The sequence below is a fragment of the Pleurodeles waltl genome, chromosome 1_2 (assembly GCF_031143425.1).
Source record: "Pleurodeles waltl isolate 20211129_DDA chromosome 1_2, aPleWal1.hap1.20221129, whole genome shotgun sequence".
Lineage (NCBI taxonomy): Eukaryota > Metazoa > Chordata > Amphibia > Caudata > Salamandridae > Pleurodeles > Pleurodeles waltl.
Window position 1 is genome coordinate 492022322 of NC_090437.1, and position 20482 is coordinate 492042803.

At 41.8% G+C, this 20482-nt stretch overlaps 1 protein-coding gene across 2 annotated transcripts in view; it reads right to left on the reverse strand.

The window, feature by feature from the left end:
• TET2 (tet methylcytosine dioxygenase 2) overlaps positions 1-20255 on the reverse strand; it is a 208574-nt gene extending 188319 nt beyond the window's left edge. The window contains exons 1-2 of one of the 2 annotated variants that reach the window (XM_069241407.1): positions 19853-20255; positions 3453-3579 (exon numbers count right to left, since the gene is read on the reverse strand). The gene's annotated coding sequence lies outside the window, so the exon portion shown is untranslated. The remainder of the gene's footprint in view (positions 1-3452; positions 3580-19852) is intronic. The other variant, XM_069241398.1, reaches the window with a different exon arrangement.
• Between the last annotated feature and the right edge of the window lie 227 nt (positions 20256-20482).

Here is a 20482-nt window from a genome sequence, read left to right on the forward strand (position 1 = left end):
ACATGTATTTGAGCAATGAGCACGTTTACTTACCTGTTTGTCTGAATATCTCCTAACCCCCTCACAGTTACCCTTCACTCTGCAGCCAGGATGATCAGTCATGCAAGAAAAATCAACAGAATCACTCCAGTTTAAACTCCCTTAAATGACTATGAATGGAATACCCCTCCACTCAATTAGACACCCTGTCTCACAGGTTTTCATAAACGTAAACTCTCCTCTCAACCCTACACACGAAATGGACCGATCTAACTAAAATGAGACCCTGAAAAGTAAGTAGATCCACATTACTTCTCAAAACACCACACTTCAACAAAGTGCCCCCTCAAATGTTCCTTCTCATGGAATACCCCCTCATCCTTTGATATGGAACACCCTCCCATCACACGCACGACTTACCCCGTCACTTGAAATATAAGCTAAAGGATAATCCTCATTGCCACCCATAACTCTGATCACTGTGATGATCCAATGGCTCAATTATCCTATTACTTCCCTGCCACATCTTGCTGTATCTTCTTAGTTGTATTAACACTGTGTGCGTTCTGCCAAATCTACTACATCAGGGTAAGGCCGACCCTTGTATCAGCCTGCTGTGCCTTACGTTTACATGTGTACTTACCATATCCTTTCTTATTGCACAATAGCTGCAGTCCACTCCTATGTGCAACCTTGATTTGCCATTTTACTGGACTGATGACTAGAGAAGCACATATACTTTGTGTGCCTTGCTAATGTCCATTTTAAATGTGAACAGCTTGTGATACCATAAACATCACTAGGCTACTTGCTGAAATGTGGTAACGCTGTTGACCTCAAAAGTATTCACACCTTGCTTATCTTCATACTGTACACAACATGAATACCCATGCCCTTTACATCTTCCGCAAATCCTTCTGTCATTTAACTATTCATACAGCATTCTACCCTACCACCAGATTATATCTATCTATGTATATACACACATATATATATATATATATATATCGACACACACCAAAATTAACACAATAGAAATTACAGGCTCTTTGAGACACTAAATTATTATCTGCGATGCTGCATTGAAAATGAAGGCATCCTGCACATGTACATAACCAACGCACTTGCTAGCCAGTTTCCACTATGACAACTATAAACAATACAAAACTAAACCAAATATAAATGCCCTCTTTAAATTTGATTGACGAGAATCTCAGAACTGTGAATGGCAATTCTGGAAATGCCTTGGGACAATGCAAACAATAGAGGTGTGCTATACAAACAACTTGGAAAGACTCACTGATGCTGCATCAGGAACCAGATATGAGAAATCCACTGCGTGCAGCGTTGTGGTGCTGAACCAGAGTCATGGTGTGACACATATGGACCACAGTCACTGTATTTTACCACATACAGTCACTGCACTGTTGTTACAAAAATGCATACCCACAGTTGACCAGGTTTGCAAGAGATTCGTGGAACAAATTACTCGCAGTCATCTTTTTTGCCCTACAGAAGGACTCAAGTACCATTGAACGGTTTATTTTAGATACATCATCTTTGAGCAGATGTCACATATCTTTCTACATCTTGGAGCTAAATTTAGAATCTGTGCCATTCTCCAGCCGTAGCCTTTTCGAGTCCCATGGGTTCAAGGCAAGGGTATTCTCGGAGTAGTGCATCTCTGATTTGTCAATATGCAGTTGAGCCCTAGACTTTTTCAGCACCTTGAAGCCAATAATTGGATTTTATAGGCATAAAGTATACATCAGTAATTTCAATATGTTTTGGTCACACTGTAGGCCAAATTCATCAAGGAAGGCCATTTTCCCCAACACTGGAAATCCGATTAACACTGATTTGGTCTCAAACCATAAATCCTTGTTGTAAACGTTAACACACATCTCTCAGAATAAAGAATGTAAAAGTACTGTGTACAGTGTAAAAACAATCCAAATCACTGAAAATTGAAAAAAACAACGCCTTGTTCTTCACCCGAAAGAATCTTCAGGGGTTAAAGCATATTTTTTCTCAATCACTTTATTTTACAAAAAATGGAAAAGTCAATATTCAGCCAAAAACGACTACATATTTTCAGATACCTAATAATCAATAACAACGTCACCAAAAACAAATGCGGGAGCTGATTGGTGGATTCTGAATGTTTGCGCGCACCAGCTGATGGTTACGTAATGACTTCAAAAGAATTCCAAGGCCGCATTTGTAAATAGTGCAACACGTGCTCGTCGCGGCCTGAAACGTCTGCTCTGCTGCTAACCGTCTAGCCTCAGCACAACCTGCCATAACCTTATTCTACTTCACTTCTGCATCTCACGCCAAAGTACCACATGACAAGACTAAAATAAAAATGGAAAAAGGCAAACCAGGCTAATACGTTCGAAAGCACAGTTTGTGAAAAGAGCATGCTTTGCAAAAGGGCATAAAACGCAAGTCAGCTCCGCATTTTTCTGATTTGCAGATGCAAACATGTAGGTGTGATCGAACACAGACAATAGCCTTTTGATGACTTCGCCCCAAGACTGGTCTTTCTTTTTCTTGCGATCTCTGCCAACGTGACATCAAAAGAGAGTTTGCCAGGTTCTTTTTTGTTCCAGTTCTAATTAAGGCTCTGCATAATTATTTTTTAGGACGTGAGCAAAATCGTGCTTAGCACACATATTTCGGCCAACTAGTGCTTGTGTAATTTCATGTTAGCCGCGTACCTTTCTCTTGTAATAGACTTGGTTCAAGCGGAAAGGTCTCTTGGAAACTGAAAACGGGCTGTGTGCGTTAACATTCACTCTGCATCTCATTGATACCTTGGATGAATTGGACAGTTAGTATTGTCTGGATTGGAGGCAATACATTGTGCGTTCTATATATATCAAATAAAGTACACCTATGTCACACATTGGAATGTGCCAATTTTCTTGGGGCAAGCAAGAACTTGGAGCAAAAAGATTGTGCCAAGTTCTTTGGGAGTAAGTTGGAAAGTGTGTGACATTAAGAAAAGGCTATGCACATTATAAAGAGACACAATTGCCGACTTTGTACGCTCACAGAAAGTTATGAATAACTGGGAAACACAGCTTTACACCGGAGAATTTTTTTTTTAGCTTCAGTTACTAACAGCATATGCGGAGAACCTTTCAGTATATGTATTGCTCCAGTTGTTAGGGATTTTGAAACTTCGCAATCAATAATAGATACTTTTGAGAGCTTTTATTTTGCTTATTTTCGAATTAGTAGACGTCATATAACTTTTATTCACTCACCCCAAGGGCGTGAAGAGTTTTTCTGCGACAGGCAATAAACCCAAATTCACAAAAAACACACTCAGTGACTTCGTAATCAAGAAAAAGCCTCATAAACTACATACATGACAGAGAATTGGGCCGTCAGAAGCATGGGCCGTCTGTAAAAAAATGTCCACGTGTTACTGTCCAACCTCTAATACCTGGAAGGGGACATACCTCTGTGCAGGAGTTAAGAACGTAGTCAGGTTGTCTTGTGGCTGCAAATACTTTTTAGACCTTACACTGCAGGCTTTCCTTTAGTTAGCCGCAAAGTTTCGACTTAATGGATTTGAAGGGGATTTTCCTGAAACACATTTGCAACAGAAAATTATAGTGGAATTGCCTTTTTGATTTAAATAATGTGTGATATTGTAAAAATAATTTCTCCAAAAGATTTTTGTATATACAAAACACAGAAACTCAATGTCACTGTTACATCAGTATCATGTCAAGATTACATTTGCAAGGTTGAAGTTATTTTCGGATCAGTGACCTGCAGGAAGCCCAGACAAGGGTAGGAAAATTCAGAGGATTGGCAGAAGTGGAAAAATTCTCATAGAAAGACCAACACAAATTAGATCTTAGTGTGACACGAGTACCTATGTCACAGAACCTCAACATGCTCAACGTCCTTCTTATTTGATACAATATAATTACGTATGGTTCATGAGGTACTGCAGTTAGACCACAATCCAGAGCACCTTTCACTGTTCAATGGCGGAAAGGTCTGCAGGTGTGTTGCACTGCCTTTCCAGGTCACAATTACCAATGCAAGAAAGATAGATGCAACAAAAGTTCCAATCTAAGAAACGGGATGAAGGAATTAAATACAATACACATAGCAACGTTTTAACACAAACTGTAGAGTGCAGGCATGAACTTCTTTCATTTAAAAAGCACAGGGCTGAGATGTTTGGTTTTATAATTTTTGTTGGCAAAACAGCGTTCAACAGGGCAGGTTTAGGATTGTGCAAGCTGACTTATTGATTATACATTGAGATACAGAAGTTAAACTGGTGATACCCCACACCAAACACTAGCTATGCAATATTTCATGTAAACGCATATGACATTATGCTATGCACGTGCACTTTTGTCAATTAAATGGAACATTAAATTTCGGTAAATATTTTCAGCTTCAAATGTTTTAAACTTGCATTTGAAAGGAAAGGTCCTAAGGCAGGGAAACAACGAAGAAGGGCAGCTGTGATGGAACAGATCCATCTAGGACTTAATTTAACCTGTAACAAGTTAAACAGACACTGACAGTTTGCGGCTGTAGAAATAGCTAATAAATAACTCTCTGAAGCTATGCACTGTGCCCATCACTGTGAGCAGGGGGTGGGTGTTGTAGGGCATGCTTCACCATTTTATTCGCCGTTTTTTGGCATATGGCCAGGTATCGCTAGGCCTCCTACCACCAAACACCACTCACCCTCCTCCAAGCCTATTTTAAAATTCAGACACACTTCCCTTGGGGTTAGGGGTTGTAAACCCCCAGCCGTATTTTATTATTGACAAGGGATTGTTTATCATAATCAAAATTATATGCAGTAACCACAAGCATATTCACAAAGTATTTACAGAGTTTTTCCAATGGATGCCTAGCCTTAACAGAGTACGCTAATACATCCACATTCCCGACTGACTGAAAATAGTTCATTCCTGCGTATGTTGGTGGTTGTGGATGAGATCATGACTGTTTTTCTAGTACCCCCAAACTCTGCCCCTCCTTACGCTATGAATCCCAGGGGTAGGGTCTCCACCAGGGTGTTCTCATCCCTTCCCAAACTGGATTACTGTGGAAGGGGCCGGCAACCTGCACACAGGCTATTAAATACCCGGCATGTCACTCCAGCCTCCTCAGAAACCATTAACCAAAGCACCAGAAGCAAATCAGCACAGTGGACATAACCGTGAACACTTTTAATGCGCACAAAGACAACCAGACAAATGAGACTATGTTTTGGAAATCACCTATGCACTGCACACTGTGTTTTAGGACGCATTGGATGCGAAAGTCCCTGAACGTAAGCACATGTCCTTTATTAAAGCCACAGGAAATATGAAGATGCCGGACAATAGTCACTCAGGTCAGTGAGAGTGCCCAGAGTTTGGAAGAAAGGCACCGATGTGAGGATAGGCATAGGGCAAAAATGAGTTACACTGATAACACAGGGTAACACAACTGAAGCAGTAGCATACAGAGTTGAAGAACTGAATCACCAGAAAAGGGGAAAGATGATCTCAACTGTCTCTTAGACAAATTTGCTCTCATTGTATATAGTAAGCCTCTTGTGAACTATGACACTTTAAAACTAATTTGGTGCATTTGTGTAATATCTAACTCAAACAAAATTCAAACAAAATTCAGCAGAGAAACTTCTAAATGTATGCAAACACATCACTTAACAATTAGGATACAAAGAGCATATGCGAGTGGTGCAGTGGATGACTCTGAAGCTTTGTACTTGAGAGGGGACTGTTCCTAAAAGACAGTTGAAGAATTCTAGGGTTCTCTTGTTAACTGCCTTTGCGAGGTATGCACTGCTGCCTGAAAAAGCATTATCTTATTCAGAAAAGTCTGCTTGGTTGATAACCCTCAGAATCAGAAATGCTAGTCTCCATAAACGTTATTTTACTACTGCTACCTAAATCATGTATAAATAAAAAAAAAAAGGGGCGGGGCATTCCTCATTACTGGTTCCCCCCAGAAGTCTAAGAACAGGAGGGCACAAGTCTGTAAATACACTTAGCATGCTGTTATATGGGACAATTGTGGAAGCCATTTCCAGATTTCCAAATTACAATATGTTGATGGGGTGGGTTCTTCACAAACAGGGGCACGCATGGTTGGGAAAGAGTTGTGGGGGACTTTTCATAACTCACATTATAGTGAATTTTATTCTTAGCCTGCATGGTTTGTGCACCTCACTTCAACAGTTAACATGATCTACAATAAGAGTTGCTGTGAGCTTGCTTGCTTCTGGGGTTTCGACTAGTTTTGGCAGTCTATTCCTGAAAATATTTGCCAAGGACATGGGACAATCAAAGAGACTTGCCCAGGAGCATTCCCTCGTACACATACCCATGACTTCAACATTTCCAACTATAAAAGGCTTCTGAGGTCAGAATGGTTATTTTAATGGCCTATGATATGAACTTCAGATGACTACCATTAAGCTTATTTAAGGAAAACGTTAGAATAAATTGGTGTCAAACGCACCCTTACTATTTAGATATTACCATTCGAGGTCCCAGTATCTGCATAAAAGATTGCTTCGACAAGTCTCCTATGTTTCATAAAAAGCTAAAAAAAAATAACGAGCCTATAACCCATTGACCTAATTTTTGGAATGTTGTACTCCTAAACTGGGTAAAGGTGGCATGGAATTAAAATTATTTGAATTTTGATACTATGCTGCTCTTTAATGTGTACAAAGCAACAGGTACACATCCAGTTAATTAGCTACATAGTCCTACAAATGTTGCACTGGGTTTCTGCACATAATGCTTTTGGAAAGCCTTGTACCAGCGGTTCTTCACAGTGGAACTGACATTCTCCACAACCCTCTAGCATGTTGTGAATATTTTGGTCCGAAGATGTTAGTCAATGAAAGCATCCGATGGAGTACAAATACAGTGCGCCTTCAGACAAATGAGTAGTAAGTAAATTACTAGCACAAGGTCACACCTCATGTCTGGATTTGTGTCCTTATACTCCTAAGTGTGGCTGTGTACTGTGTCGTTCAGCAGGATTTGGAGATACGCCACTGGCTGACTTCCAGGAATAGACCGCTGAGTTAGTAGGGCCATGTTTGTAAATGATGAAGCCATGTGCGCAGCCACCACGTGAGGCAGCATCATAGCTGTCTGCAACGCCTACCAGCGGAGTAACCGCTCCCACTAATCCTAAGGCGTCTGAGCCAGGAGATTTAACTCCTTCTCCTCTCATGCGGCCGTGATATAGCTTAGCAGTTAATGTGCACTGCTCAGTAGAACTCTCTGTACAGCACATATGAACACATAAGCACACAAAGAAAATGTTATGAAGGTCTGAATCATTATGCGCAGTGCATTTCAAGACAGTATTATCAACCTCCCACAACGTTACCTCGGAAAGTGCTAGTATTTTAAATCACAAAATTATTATTAAAAACTGATATTTTCGACTTACTTCTACACACTGATCACTACTGAAGCTGTGGTGCAAACAGCCAAAGCTCTTTGATTTACCTCAGCTGTGCCTTCTGCCTGGAATTTCCCTTTTAAATAGCCACATGACTTCGCCATAACAAACTGCAAAAGAATTCTGGGCTCTCAAAGGTCACTAGAACTGAATTCAAACTTCATATGACGGCTATTAAGCCTACTAAATGCAAGTTGTGTAGCTAGTCGTAAACTAGACCTTTATGCAGGGCTGAATTTGAGCCGGTGGTAGCAGGTCGGTTCCACTGTCAACTATTTTTCCTCTCCAGACTGACACTCAGAGCAAGGGAGGGAAAAGCACACAAGGGGGGAAAAGGAGGAAGAGAAAGACTGAAACACTGTGACAAAAGAAGAAAGTATGAATCTGCAAGAGTGAGATAAAGGAAAAGGGAGTGTCTGGTGGTGGATTAAAGAAGCATGAAGTGGAATTAAGACTACTCAGCCTTGGTATTTGGCAACAGGGAAAATCAATAGTGCTGGCCTCGGGTTTACGATCAAAACTTTGGGCCCCTGCACTTATTCTTGTAGGACTTAACCACTACAGATCAGTATGAGTGAACTGGAAAATTATTAATTACTATTTAAATAGTTTAAGGGAGATTGGGGTGTTCTAACTGCACGCAACAGTAAGTCCTCTGCTGCGGAAACAGTCCGCTGTTTTTGTTATTTCAAAGATTACTAGCACGATAATGTCTATAAGCATTAACTTGTTTTCTGGAATATTGTAGTCCTAGACTATTGAAACCAATCACATTTTTTCCAATACACTTTATTCCTGAAGCTTACAATGCACAGCTACACACCATGAAGCCTCGTTGTTACCATCTAGTGAATCAGCTGCATATTCCGGCTCAGCAAGAAGTTGCGCTGTGTTTCCGCTCATGTCGCTCTGACAAGTCATTGAATCAATATTCCTGTCCCTGAAGTAAAGACATTTTCTACCACCGCAGAGTACGTCAAGACTATTTGGGATAAATAATATATTCAAACAAAATATCCAAAGGATACAAATAAATTGCACCCTCCAAAGGATGGGTAGGAGGACAAGGCTATGCCTAGTATCTGGAGTAACATCCATGTCCTCTTTAGAAGGGTTTAGCAGGATTTGGAGATATGCCACTGGTCGGCTTCCACAAACAGCTTGTTGAGTTACTAGATCCGTGCTTGTAAACAATGAAGCCATGTGCGTAGCCACCACGTGACGAGGCATCAGACTGACTGCAACGCCTACCAGTGAGGTAACTGCCGGCACTAACACATACGCTGCCAAGCAAAGTGATTTTTTTTTTTCCTTAACTCTCTTTCTGCGGTGATGCAGGCCATTTTTTATGTGCATAGGTAAATAGAAGCATCTGTCCAGCAAGTACAAATATATACTCATGCACAAATACACAAGTGTTACAGAGATCCTATGCAGCAACAAGGTTTTGAGTAGATCCACACACTGAATTTCTAAACTGGAATGGTTTGTTCTCTTAGAATACGATGTGTTTCTAGTCCTCGAGTTCCTGCAGGAGCATTTTAGATTACACTCGACGCACAACACCCAAAGTGTTCAGTAGGCTGCCGTTAGAGCATGCAGTAACCCTGGGGTTGGAAGTTTGAGATTTGTGGAGTTCTCCACCTCTGTCTCAAGAGGTTACTTTTTTAAATGACCAGGGATTTTTTTCCTGGTAGCTATAATTGTGGCTAGAAGCCCAAGACAGTTGATGTCCCTAGTGACATAGTTTCTCAACAAGACAGTTTCTGTGACTGAGTCACACTCCAGCTACGTATGGGGTTAGATCCTAAAGTATCCTAAGAGTTTCGTTCTGAGATTGTTTCACCACTATTTTAAAGTTATTCATTTACCCTGTGAGGAGGAATAGCTGCACTTTTTGGAACCTTGCTGAGATTTAGGAGTGTACTTGGACAGTTCCACCCTAATCCCCCAGCGTGAGAGTTAATTCATAACATTTGGCTGCACTTATAGAGGGCCTAAATCCGAGTCATTGGTGAAGATGGTGTCAAGCCAAAGCAAGCTTAATTGATTAAATATGCAATAGGACTATATTGTAAGGGTCACTTCCGATGATAAAATTAGCCTTCTGGGGAGAACTTAAACAGATCCCACTTTCAGAGTGTCAAAGAGGGATTCTCCCTTGATATTTGTGTCTCATTACCTACAATATGTGGGTGTACCTACAAAGGCGGCTTAGAGAACCAGTTTAAGATTAAAGTTTGGCCAATAATTGGTATTTATAAATACTCCCAGGAATGTAGCAAACACTGAGTTCAAGATGTCTGTGTTTTACTGCGCAAAGTGTGAGGTATATGTCGTCCACGAGGGTGTGTCCTTGTGGAAAAAAAGGAAATACCTACTTACTGATTTTCTTACCAGCAATCCCATCACTCAGAATTTGCCCTCCTCATTTTAGGACTTTTATCGACACTCACTTCTTGCACAGTTTTTTGGTTTGTGCTAAGATCCTAAATACATGAGTAATGCAAACACAGAAGAGTTCTTCCAGGAAGGAGATTAAAAATGAAAAATATATTTAGTCAAAAAATATATATTTACAGAGATCACTGAACCTCTCTGGGGTGGTGCAACAATCTCATAGCTAATGTTTGAGATAATGAAAAGAGCAGGCATATTGAGATTAGTGGTAAGTAATTTAGAAAGGATTATTTATGATTTCTGTTGGATGCATTTCGCTTGTTAGATTAGAAAAGAAAACATTTAGGTTTATCTTTCCCAATTATCTTGTACACTATTCACTTGCACAGAAAATACATAAGAAGACAGAAAACCTACATAACCAGCAATTCAAGCAAAGTATCCACTGGAACTTAAAAATGCTGCACCTTCTGGTAAACAAATTATGAGCTGGAGGGGACCTGCTTGTCTCAAATCACTTCCCTGCCCTCCTATTTGTGCGTCTGCATTAAGGCCTTCGGCAGTACTAGGAGCTATGACACTTTCCTATGAACATCCCATTTAGTTTTCATGCCACGCTCGTAAACAATGAGGACATGTGCTCAGCCAACACGTGACACAGCGTCATAGCCCTAGTGATCCTCAACGCCTACCAACGACATAACCGCTGGCTCTTATACAAATGAAGCCGAGCCAGGGAATTTGAACTCTTGCTGCTGTGATGTAGGTCAGGAGTCTAGATGTATGGGAAAAGAGAACCACATACAATTAAACAGGAGTATGCAGACGCACATATAGAAACTGATATGGAGACTGTAACCAACCATTTTCAATCGATTCACATATTATCTTTTTAAACCATGTTATTGTCCTCCACGAACATTATTTGATGCCCTACTCTTGGCTCAGGAAAGTGCAAACTAGATGGTCTATTTGCATAAAAGTTCCTTAAATTGATTTGACTTTAAAAACAGATTGAAGTATTCCAAAGTCGTCTTCACCTGCACCTTACATCAATAAGCACAATGGGAAAGTGAAACTTGCCAGATTTCTCCATAGTGAAAGGCGCAGGAGGGGAAAAGGAGACAGCTAGCAATTTCCATTTACAGGTGTCTGTATTTACTTATAGCAATGAAACTAACTTTCTCAAAAAAGTAGACTGAGTAAAAAAATAAATTCTCACCTGCTATCTTTCAAATAAATATAAATCAAATAACGGATGACATACTTAAAGAAGTTGAAAGCAGATACACCAAAGGAATCTACCATTGACAATGTATCTGAGTGCTGTCTCTGAGCCAAGAGACAGATGGCATGAGGCAACTTGTACAAGCCCCTGCTCAATGCCGGTCATTTCCGAAACACTCTCCTTCTCTAAACCAGCATGGAGGACATGGTGTCTATTTTATTAAGTCAAAGAATAAGCTTCCTGTCAAGACCTCTAGTCTAACCAATACATGCAGATTTAGCAAAAACTATAAAAATTTAAAAACATTATTGCACCAACAGATTCTACTTAAAACAATGGGGTATGGAAACTGAAAAGCATGCCAAGCAATTTGAACAGTTCACTAAAACTGTTTGGATGATAGTGCACCATTTTGACAATGACTAAACAAAAAAAAATGAACCCATACGTATATCAAGAAGATGCTACCCATATTTGTTGTGAGCAGGAAATCCTTTGATGGTTGTATTTTTTTTTTTTTTTTTAACATGCAGGTTAGCAGACGTATCAACTTTGAGATAAATCTTACAGTGTGAAAGGAGGTGGCTTAAAGGGGTTGGCCAGGTGCCCTGAGCTCATTACTCTCACGAGGGACAGGCAGTGGTCATTGAGGAAGGGGGCACTTTGTGCTGAGTGCTGCACCGTAAAAAAATATACACATACAAACAAATGCTTCCAAGGCCGCGGCTGATGTCCTGGGGAGGTTGCAAACCCCTCCATGGACATCATCTGTACTCAACGTTAAACAAGTGGGAAACAAGTGGGAAACCGACCCTGCAGAGGAGGTTCCATCTCATGCTTTTTGCCTCCATATGATATCTGCTCTTCACTGCAGGACCGTGTGAGCAGAGCCAACAACATGTGACATACGGTGGCAACCATGCCTGTTGGCAGGCCAGGGTTATAGAGGCCAAAGTACCATTTCTCAATAGTCAAATCACTCTCATTAAGGCCTTTGCTGAGCATATGCCCTATAGCTATATGAAGCACGCCAGTCTAATTGGTACTGCGCAAGTTCCACCTCTTCATAGAGTGAAAGGTTATATTTTTGGTTTCAAACACGATTTTGCTGTTCACCCTGTCGAGGATATCTCTGCAGCAGAACATAAAGGCAGGGACAGAAGAGCTTGCCCTCACCATACCCTGACCAGTTAGAACTTAAGTTTGCCATGAATTACTAGTGGGTGTACCACAATACCATTTTAGCAGCACAAGATTTTCAGATGCACAGCTATGCAAGAAAACACCGCACCCTCAGAGGTTGTGCAACCATCTTGCTTCTGAATAGAATAAACAGAAACCAAGTTAAAGTAAAATTGTAAACAAAACTTTAAACTTTTCAGGTCGTCCCATTTTCACCCATGCACATGGATGGTAAATAGTTCACGGTATAAGCCTCTGCACCTAGGCCTTCTTCCCAAGAGAAGAGTACGAGAGGTTTAGTAATAGAGATACAACACAAAGAAAATTAATATTATTGAACAGAGTGAGGCCATTTTAGGACATGCCTTTCACCATAATAAGAGCCTTTACTTCCTTTGGTTCTCTTACACACATCAGGGCAGATTATACTGTATTAAGACAACCCCCTGCAACACAGTGGCCCTCAGGCCTCTGGGGAAAATCAAAAGACGGGCATAGAAAGACAAATCCTGCATTGTCACTCCAACTTCCTTCAAAAAAGCCATTAACCAAGCTTGCAAAACCACAGCACCCGAACCAACCTAGTACAATCCACAAAACGACGGTGGTACAGCTGCACACACTTTCCAAGGACATCAAGATAGACACAGAGATACATTTAGAAAGCCCTTATCCACCAGTGGATGCATTTCGGGAGGACTCATCACAGAGTTATTTTAGTGCGTCTCTTCACTTGGGAATAAGCTCTGACTGAACATGCACCTAACGGGAGCACCAGGATGAAAGTTCCCAGCAGGTGTACTGACCACGCAACAGGAATCAGTTTTAACAAACCCACATTATTTAGCTTGATGGTCGGGAACGAGAGTCATGTTCTAAGGTCACACACAAACCGCAGCTGCCTCACCTTGCCACACAAGTCACTGCTCAACTGAGACAAAGCTGAACACACCTTGTTAAAAAGTCAAATAAAAAAAGAATAAATGACCTGCAGCCATTATTTTGCCATGCAAAAAATTATTCATAATATGGTTAGTGGCTGCACTTATCGCTGAAGAAAATGGGAGATTTAGATACAGCTGCTATTGTAGAAAACTATTATCTTTTGAAGAGGAGCAGGGGTGGTAGATAGTCCTCAGTCTTGGACATCAAACTTAAACACTGCACCCATGTCTAGCCAGCCTCCCGAAGGTTCAGTATACATGGTAGCTCCAGAAGGAGTGTAGTCTTTGGTTCAGTGACACCGAGCCAAGTTCTGAAGAGAGCAACTAAATGACATAGGTTTCAATTATAACTCTTATTTAAAGTGTTGAAATGCAATATTCTTGTCAACGTGTCTCATGCTTTACAATAAGAATTATTACTCAATGAGAAAAATCCAAGCCTGATTGAAATACTATGCACTGAAGGCTTAAAACAAAATGACAATCAAAAAGCTTTTTAAAAAAATAACAATAATAAAATAATGCAAAAAACAAACAGTATTGTACAGAAAGGAGCCTTAAATTCAAAATGTAAATGCATTTAGTCCATAGCTGTCAATGAGCACTGTAGCAATTAGGGCCAAACTAACTATTGCAACATCACTTAGACATACGGCTATAAACCCACAACCTTTGAATCCTTACTGTGGAAAGAAATTTAGCAAAACAACTTATTTCACAAGGATTGAGACTTTTGAATGGACTGGAACTGGTCTCTGTAAGAAAAAGAAAAATCTGTCTTCCACTGTTACTCGTCTAAGGCTCCTCTTGCAATGTTACATTATCTATTTTTGAAAGCTGCGCCGTCCTAGCAAAAAAGGGAAAGTTATTCTATTTCTTTAAACTATATTGCAAAGGGAAGATTCTGAGAGAAATAAAGGCATAGAGATTCAGAAGAATGGCATTGAACCACAAAGCCGCCAAAAATAAACGAGTGGCGGATAGGCGGCTGACGCGGCCTCGTACGCTTCATGCTCGCTGGCTTATGGTTACATAATGACAGTGGAGGAATTCTAAGGCTGTGTTTGTAAATAGTGGAGCCATGTGCTCGCCACTGCGTGGCGAAAGCTTGTCTCAGTCTGAAGTGTCTGCTCTACCAGCAGCCCCATGTCTTAGGCACCGTCCCTGCTATAGTCAGATTCCCTCAAACTTACTTTCATTACACTACCTGAAAACCCCATCCAAAAAAATAAATATATATATATTTTTTTTTTTAAACAGCCTGCTCCATGAAAATCACATGCAACTGTTCTGTACGATAAGAGCAAATGTAACACATGAACCAAAATAATCAACTTGTGTTGCTGTACTTTGGCCACACTTGTAGAAATACAAACACAAAATACTCTTGACCCTAACTCTGTAGCGTTCACAAACACAACCTTCAGTATCTTTCCAACTCTGCCTTAAGTTTTCCAAATGAAGGCAACTTATAGTCACAGAGGAGCAACAGTTAGATTTTTCCAAGTTTTCTTTGGTCACATCAAACACCCATTAACAAACGTTGACATCGAGAGTCCATGTAACTAACTTGATAGGTGGTTTAACAATTAAAAAAATAGAATGTTACTTCTTAACCTGTCTAAAATACCAAACACTGAATGTGTTGCCTCGTGTGGCATTAGTACTCTATACGGTCCATTGTTTTCTATCTACTGTGAGTGGCAAATGTATCTCTCACCTATATTGATTACAATTTCTTACTACAGTAGAAAGCAGCTGTGATTATGGCTCATTGCCAGCAAGAGGTTCACGAAGGGTGCAGTTAAAAAATTATTTAGGCAGACACTGCCATACTGCTAAAAAAAAAATTAAGGATCTCACCTAAAGAGCAGTGTGCAGACATTCCAAACACAGACAATGCCCCTAATTATTTAGAGTTCATGACAAATGAGAGCTTACAAAACCAAACACAAAAGGATGCAAGAAAAAGCATTAACCTTAACCAGTAATTGGTTGTACTGTTGACTGATGTAGAACTTCTGTTTCTGTTAACAGTAAAGCAGTGGTTACTCTCTTCAACTATCTCGCAGTTTGACTCTGGATTGGAACTTTGTGCAGCACAAAAGGTCAAACAAATGCTCTCACAGATATAGTTACAGGATTTGTATGTCCCTTCCCTCCCACCTTCACCTATTAAAGTAACTTGCAGTAGAAAACGTCCATGTTTGTCAGCAAGTAATGATGCATGTGGATGGATTTTTGCACTGTAAGAACCTTATTCAAGGCCTGCAAGCACACTTCATTGGGTTCCAGTGGACATCACTGTCGTCCGTAACAGACACAGCAAAAAATCTGCACCATTTACAGAGAATCAATGAGACATTGTGGTAGAGTATGGCATGAATTATGTACATTGGATAAGATTGTGCCCTGCCAACAAAGTCAATTACGATGTTCTAAGGGATTGCACCTTTCCTAAACTGGAGGACATACCACAAGAAAGACGTACTTCTTGATTGGACTCACAAGAGCTCTCCACAGGCAGTACATCAGACAGCATTAGTGCTCTCTAAGTGGGCAAAATAGCCGAAGTCACTTTTATAAATGGTATCCACTGATGCCCATTTTCTAGCAGATGTAGCTGCAGGTCTGACCTACAGGTGCCTTTGTTTGGAAGGGGCATGCCATTTGCTCTTGAAATCACGGATTTCTAGACAGAAGACTTAAGTTGTTCATACAGCAAGGCCACAGTATGAATCTAGCTTCTCGCTCAGTGGTTTACCACCTTATCCTCAGATGACTTCAGGTTGTAGAATCTTTCACTGCCATGTATGTCCATTCGCAGGGTTGAAATAAGCAGGGCAGCATGTACACCATTTCGTGCTAGGGCCTAAAGTTAAAATATTTCTTAGATCATATTTTTTTTGCACAGTCGCTTTGAGGGTACCATAAAAATGACTTTTCCAAAGTATTTGTTTAGGACGCTTTGACTGTTTCCCTTTGGTGAAAGTACTGAGAAGTCATCAAGACAACTAAGTAGACATGCAGTAGTTACCAGCGACTCTTCAATAGTCTCCACAATTCCAAAGAAGCTTGTGATTAGCAATGTTCCTTCAGGATGTCACTCAGAAGATCCAGGTAATACTTTAGTCCTACCATTGACATTTAAACAGGCCAACAAAAAGATATTTAAGAGCATATTGTGCACAGGAGGTCCTTAGCAGTCTCATCATCATTTAGATTCAATATTCACTCCAGGCGTCCATGATCATTCATCCTCGTCTCCAAGTAACAGTGTGTGGGGAAGTATCCTGACATTGGTGAAAGCAAGCTCATATGTTAAGAATGGCAAAATATGCATCTTCTGTCTTCATACCAAAATGCATATGAGGATAAATGTATGATAGAAGAATTTGTAATGGAGCTCTTCGTCTAATTGCCCATTAATGTCCACCAACAATCAAAGATTCTTAGCATCCTAATTTCATTAAGAAGAGGCAACCTGTGTTGTTACACATTTAGCAGCATTTGGCTTCACAAATCCAATCCGCTGCCATAGGAGAGTCAAATAGCTGAGAATAGTAGTTTTATAAGCCAAAAACTCAAGCTTGTCTAAAACAATTAGCCTTCAGCGCCAATAAAAAGTACCAAGTTTCTGTTCAAACACTGCCCATAACAATGGATGCCTGCTGAATAAAAAGATCACAATCTGTAAGAAAGGTTTGAAATTAGCTTGAATGACCTGAATTTTCAAACGAATGTTCCTATTTCCTGAACAAACGGCATCAGGGTTAATTTTCTCAAATCAGCAACCAAACACTAAAATAGGTCTATTTAGGCTTTTAACGTTGCTAGCTTGATATAAAAGACATTTGACTCTGGATGTCAAAACTTCTGATGCCCTGCACACGCCCTGCTCTTGAAACAGCGATGGCATGCCAGATTCTAGGCTCTTTTGCACTGCATCAAAACAATGCCAGCGTCTGGCTTCCTGCCAAAGACGTAGTTTAAAGGGCCTTAGTACTGATAACATTCTGCAAGTGCTTACGAGCAGAAGCAATGCAAGGTCAGCTCAAACTGTAACTACTGTTGTGCGTTGGAGACAATGAGGACATGAAGTTGACCTCCTTCGAGATCGCTACACTGTCTCAATTTCAGCTGCCCGAGTGTTTATCCACGTGTGCAGTAACAAATGATAGAGGAATGCTTGAAAAATACTGACCGGACTATCTGCTCGCACCATTTTGATGCAAACTCTTGGTGTGCGTGGCCGCGACGGGCTTTTCTAGCAGGTCGTCTGCATGCCTCACCCATTTACATGGGTTAATGGGGTGTGTGCAGTTCCAGGAATTACAGACCTGGCAGCTCACACTCATTACATCAGAGGAGGTATAGCAAGGCACTGGGTTCGGATCATTACTGCAGAGCTATGCCTGCGCCTGCAAGGCATGGGGTGTAGTACGGTGGAGCTGAGCTTCAATAACCAAGTATTAATGAAGGAAGACAATACTCTGTCACTGTAAATATTATTTAATGCGTTTACAACACAGGGTTTAAAATGTTCAAACCCCTGTGTATGCAATGATGCCATACGTAGGAGATGCTTATAGACATCTTGAGTAGCCCCGAGTGGGCGCGCAGACCTTGCGCTTCTCTGTGGTAAGTTAGCATGGTCCGCTGCTCCAGGGTACAAGCCCACTCGTTCCACTCCTTGCACTGCTTTGGGATACACATGCCCCCCGTGTATCTCTTTGTGGTACACACTGATAGCATGCACTATATAGACGAACGCACTTTGCACAACTCTGAGGTTTGCACCCCCACTTTCCAGGGGATAGCTGGTAGAGTGTTTCCAAACGCGATCCTCCTTGCAGAAGGCCAAGTAGGGAAGGCTGTCTGGAAAGTTGGTGTCCTTTCAGAAACCTCCTTGCCATTTTCTTCAATCACGCCACAATTAGCGCCTCGATGCTGTATTCCTTTGACACGCGTGCGCTTCTCACAACTCGGTCCATTTAACTATCGCATTTATCCGATGGCCGGTCGTCCTGTCGGGTGATGCACTTGTAAATACACAAATCAACATACGAGTGACCCCTCCCCCCCCCATGCACCTCCCCCCCCCTCGCACATGTATTGCGATGCTCCATGCAGCCATTGAAATGCAAATGGCTGGTCTGACTTGCCTAGAAACAACCTACAGGGTTTGATTCGATAAATAATATCCTTTTCTGGAACTTTCGGATCACCAAGCTTTTTAAACACACACACGAAACTTGTGTGATGTCAGGACCTTTTCCAGCTTGTGAATCTCTCTCTCGAAAATAATAGGAGCAGCCATGATTATAATGTGTTTAAGGGTTGACAGGGAAGCCTCGCTGTAAAGACATGATAGGGTGCCTTCATCTTGGATTTTAATTCGATTGTTTTTAAAGCCCTGCTGGAAATTGTAACATGGCATTGAACACGGGACGATATTCGCCCGTCCCAGATAAACGTGCGAAAGAGATATACATGTTTGTACTAAATGCATGTCAGTAGGTAACCATGTACATGGCATTTATATACCCCATATGACCGTGATGAGAGGTTCTAACAACCAATGCACCCCAGTAAAAGCAATAACTGGTTATATTTGTGCCATGCGCACTTCTAACTCTTACATGCTCATCCCACTCCAAACGTAGGGTTTTAAAACACTATATATGGTACTATTTGCATGAGTGATATCTTGAATTTTGTAGCCGTGTGGCCCAGGGCACGAGTGAAGCTCATGAGATGAGGAAGTCTCCGCTCTGCTTTGCCGTGGCTCACTTTAAATGCCCCTTCATTGTGCGGAGGCACAAACGTTAACCATGTGCGCCTCACTCATGTTCAAATTAACATTTTAATCAGGAAATGCATGAACTGAATTGTACAGCGTGGGTTTAAATAGCAATACCGAAATTAAAGACTAGAAAAAAAATAGCAAGGGGTACGCGGAGTGGGAAGGGGCACTGGATCACACATATCCCCCCCAGGATGATGGAGTTTCACTCCTGCCTCGGCCCTGACCTTGCAGGGTACTGGCTTCAAAGTGGCCCACTCGGCCCATACCTTTGTGTCCGTCTCCGAGACCCCTGGAAGCCCTCCCTGGACGGGAACCAGAGGCGGAGGGACTTGGGACAAGCCAAAAGAACACACGTTCTTTTTAGTGTCCTGTAAAAGACACTCGTCCCCTGAACATAACCGAAACAAAGAAAAAACACTATAAATGTCACTCTCTCGGCGGATCCTCCTACCGTGTGCCTCATCTTTTCATCTGATGAACTATAAAACTACTGTCACATTCACTATCAGTGAAGCACAAAAAATGAAGCATCCAAAACAATAAACCCACTACAACAGGGAGCGATTGCCTCTTAAAAAATAAATCCTGCCTAGCCGTTTGAAGGGGGCAGACCGAGAGCGAGCAAGAAAACTCTTTCTATTTAAGAACTACATTTGTCAGCCATGTTGAGGGGGTGCGGACCGTGCCCCCCTCTTTATTATGAGACTGGGTTACTCCAAGAGGGGGGTGTGTGAAGAGGACATTAGAGACGAGCAGGGAAGAGAGGGCAGACCAGCAGAAAAAGAAAAGAGTTGGAGACCCACAGCAGAGAAGCAGCGCTCTGACCTCTTTTCCGTGCCCTCCGCCTCGCCCGGATCCAGCCCGCAGCCTTGCTCTCCCTCCTGCCCAGTCCTAGAGGGCCGCCATCTTGCTTCCTTCTGCTCCCTCTCTGAGCCGGGCTCGCCTCCCGCATCAATATTCATAAGGCGGCCCGCCTGACGTCCGTGCCCAGCCGGAGCCCCGGCGCTGCGGCTCCCCTCTCCCGGGGGCGGACGTGCCTGGCATGGGGAGCGGGTGGGGGCAGCCTTGGCAGGCTGGGTGTGTGTTCACGAGTTGTGCCCTGCCCGGGGAGTGTAAAATCACTTCCCCACCCGGGCCTTCCCACACAAAGGCTGGCTCGCTGCTTCTTTTTTTCTATTTTTTTTGCTCTCTCTGTTGGGGCCCATACAATAGTAAAAGTGCTGGCAGCGGGCTGCCCGGAAGCTGCGGAGTGGAATCTAGAGAGCACGGACTGGGTTTCCACCGCCTTTGATCGCCGTCTGCTCCTGCACTTCTGCAGTTTGTCCGAAGGGGGATAATTTCGTCTAATGTGATTAGCTGTTTCAGTCGCTTGGTTCATCCTTCAAATCTCAAGGTGTCTCTTCTCCCACAGAGGTGATTTTATTCCATACTAACTGACTAGAACACACTAGTATA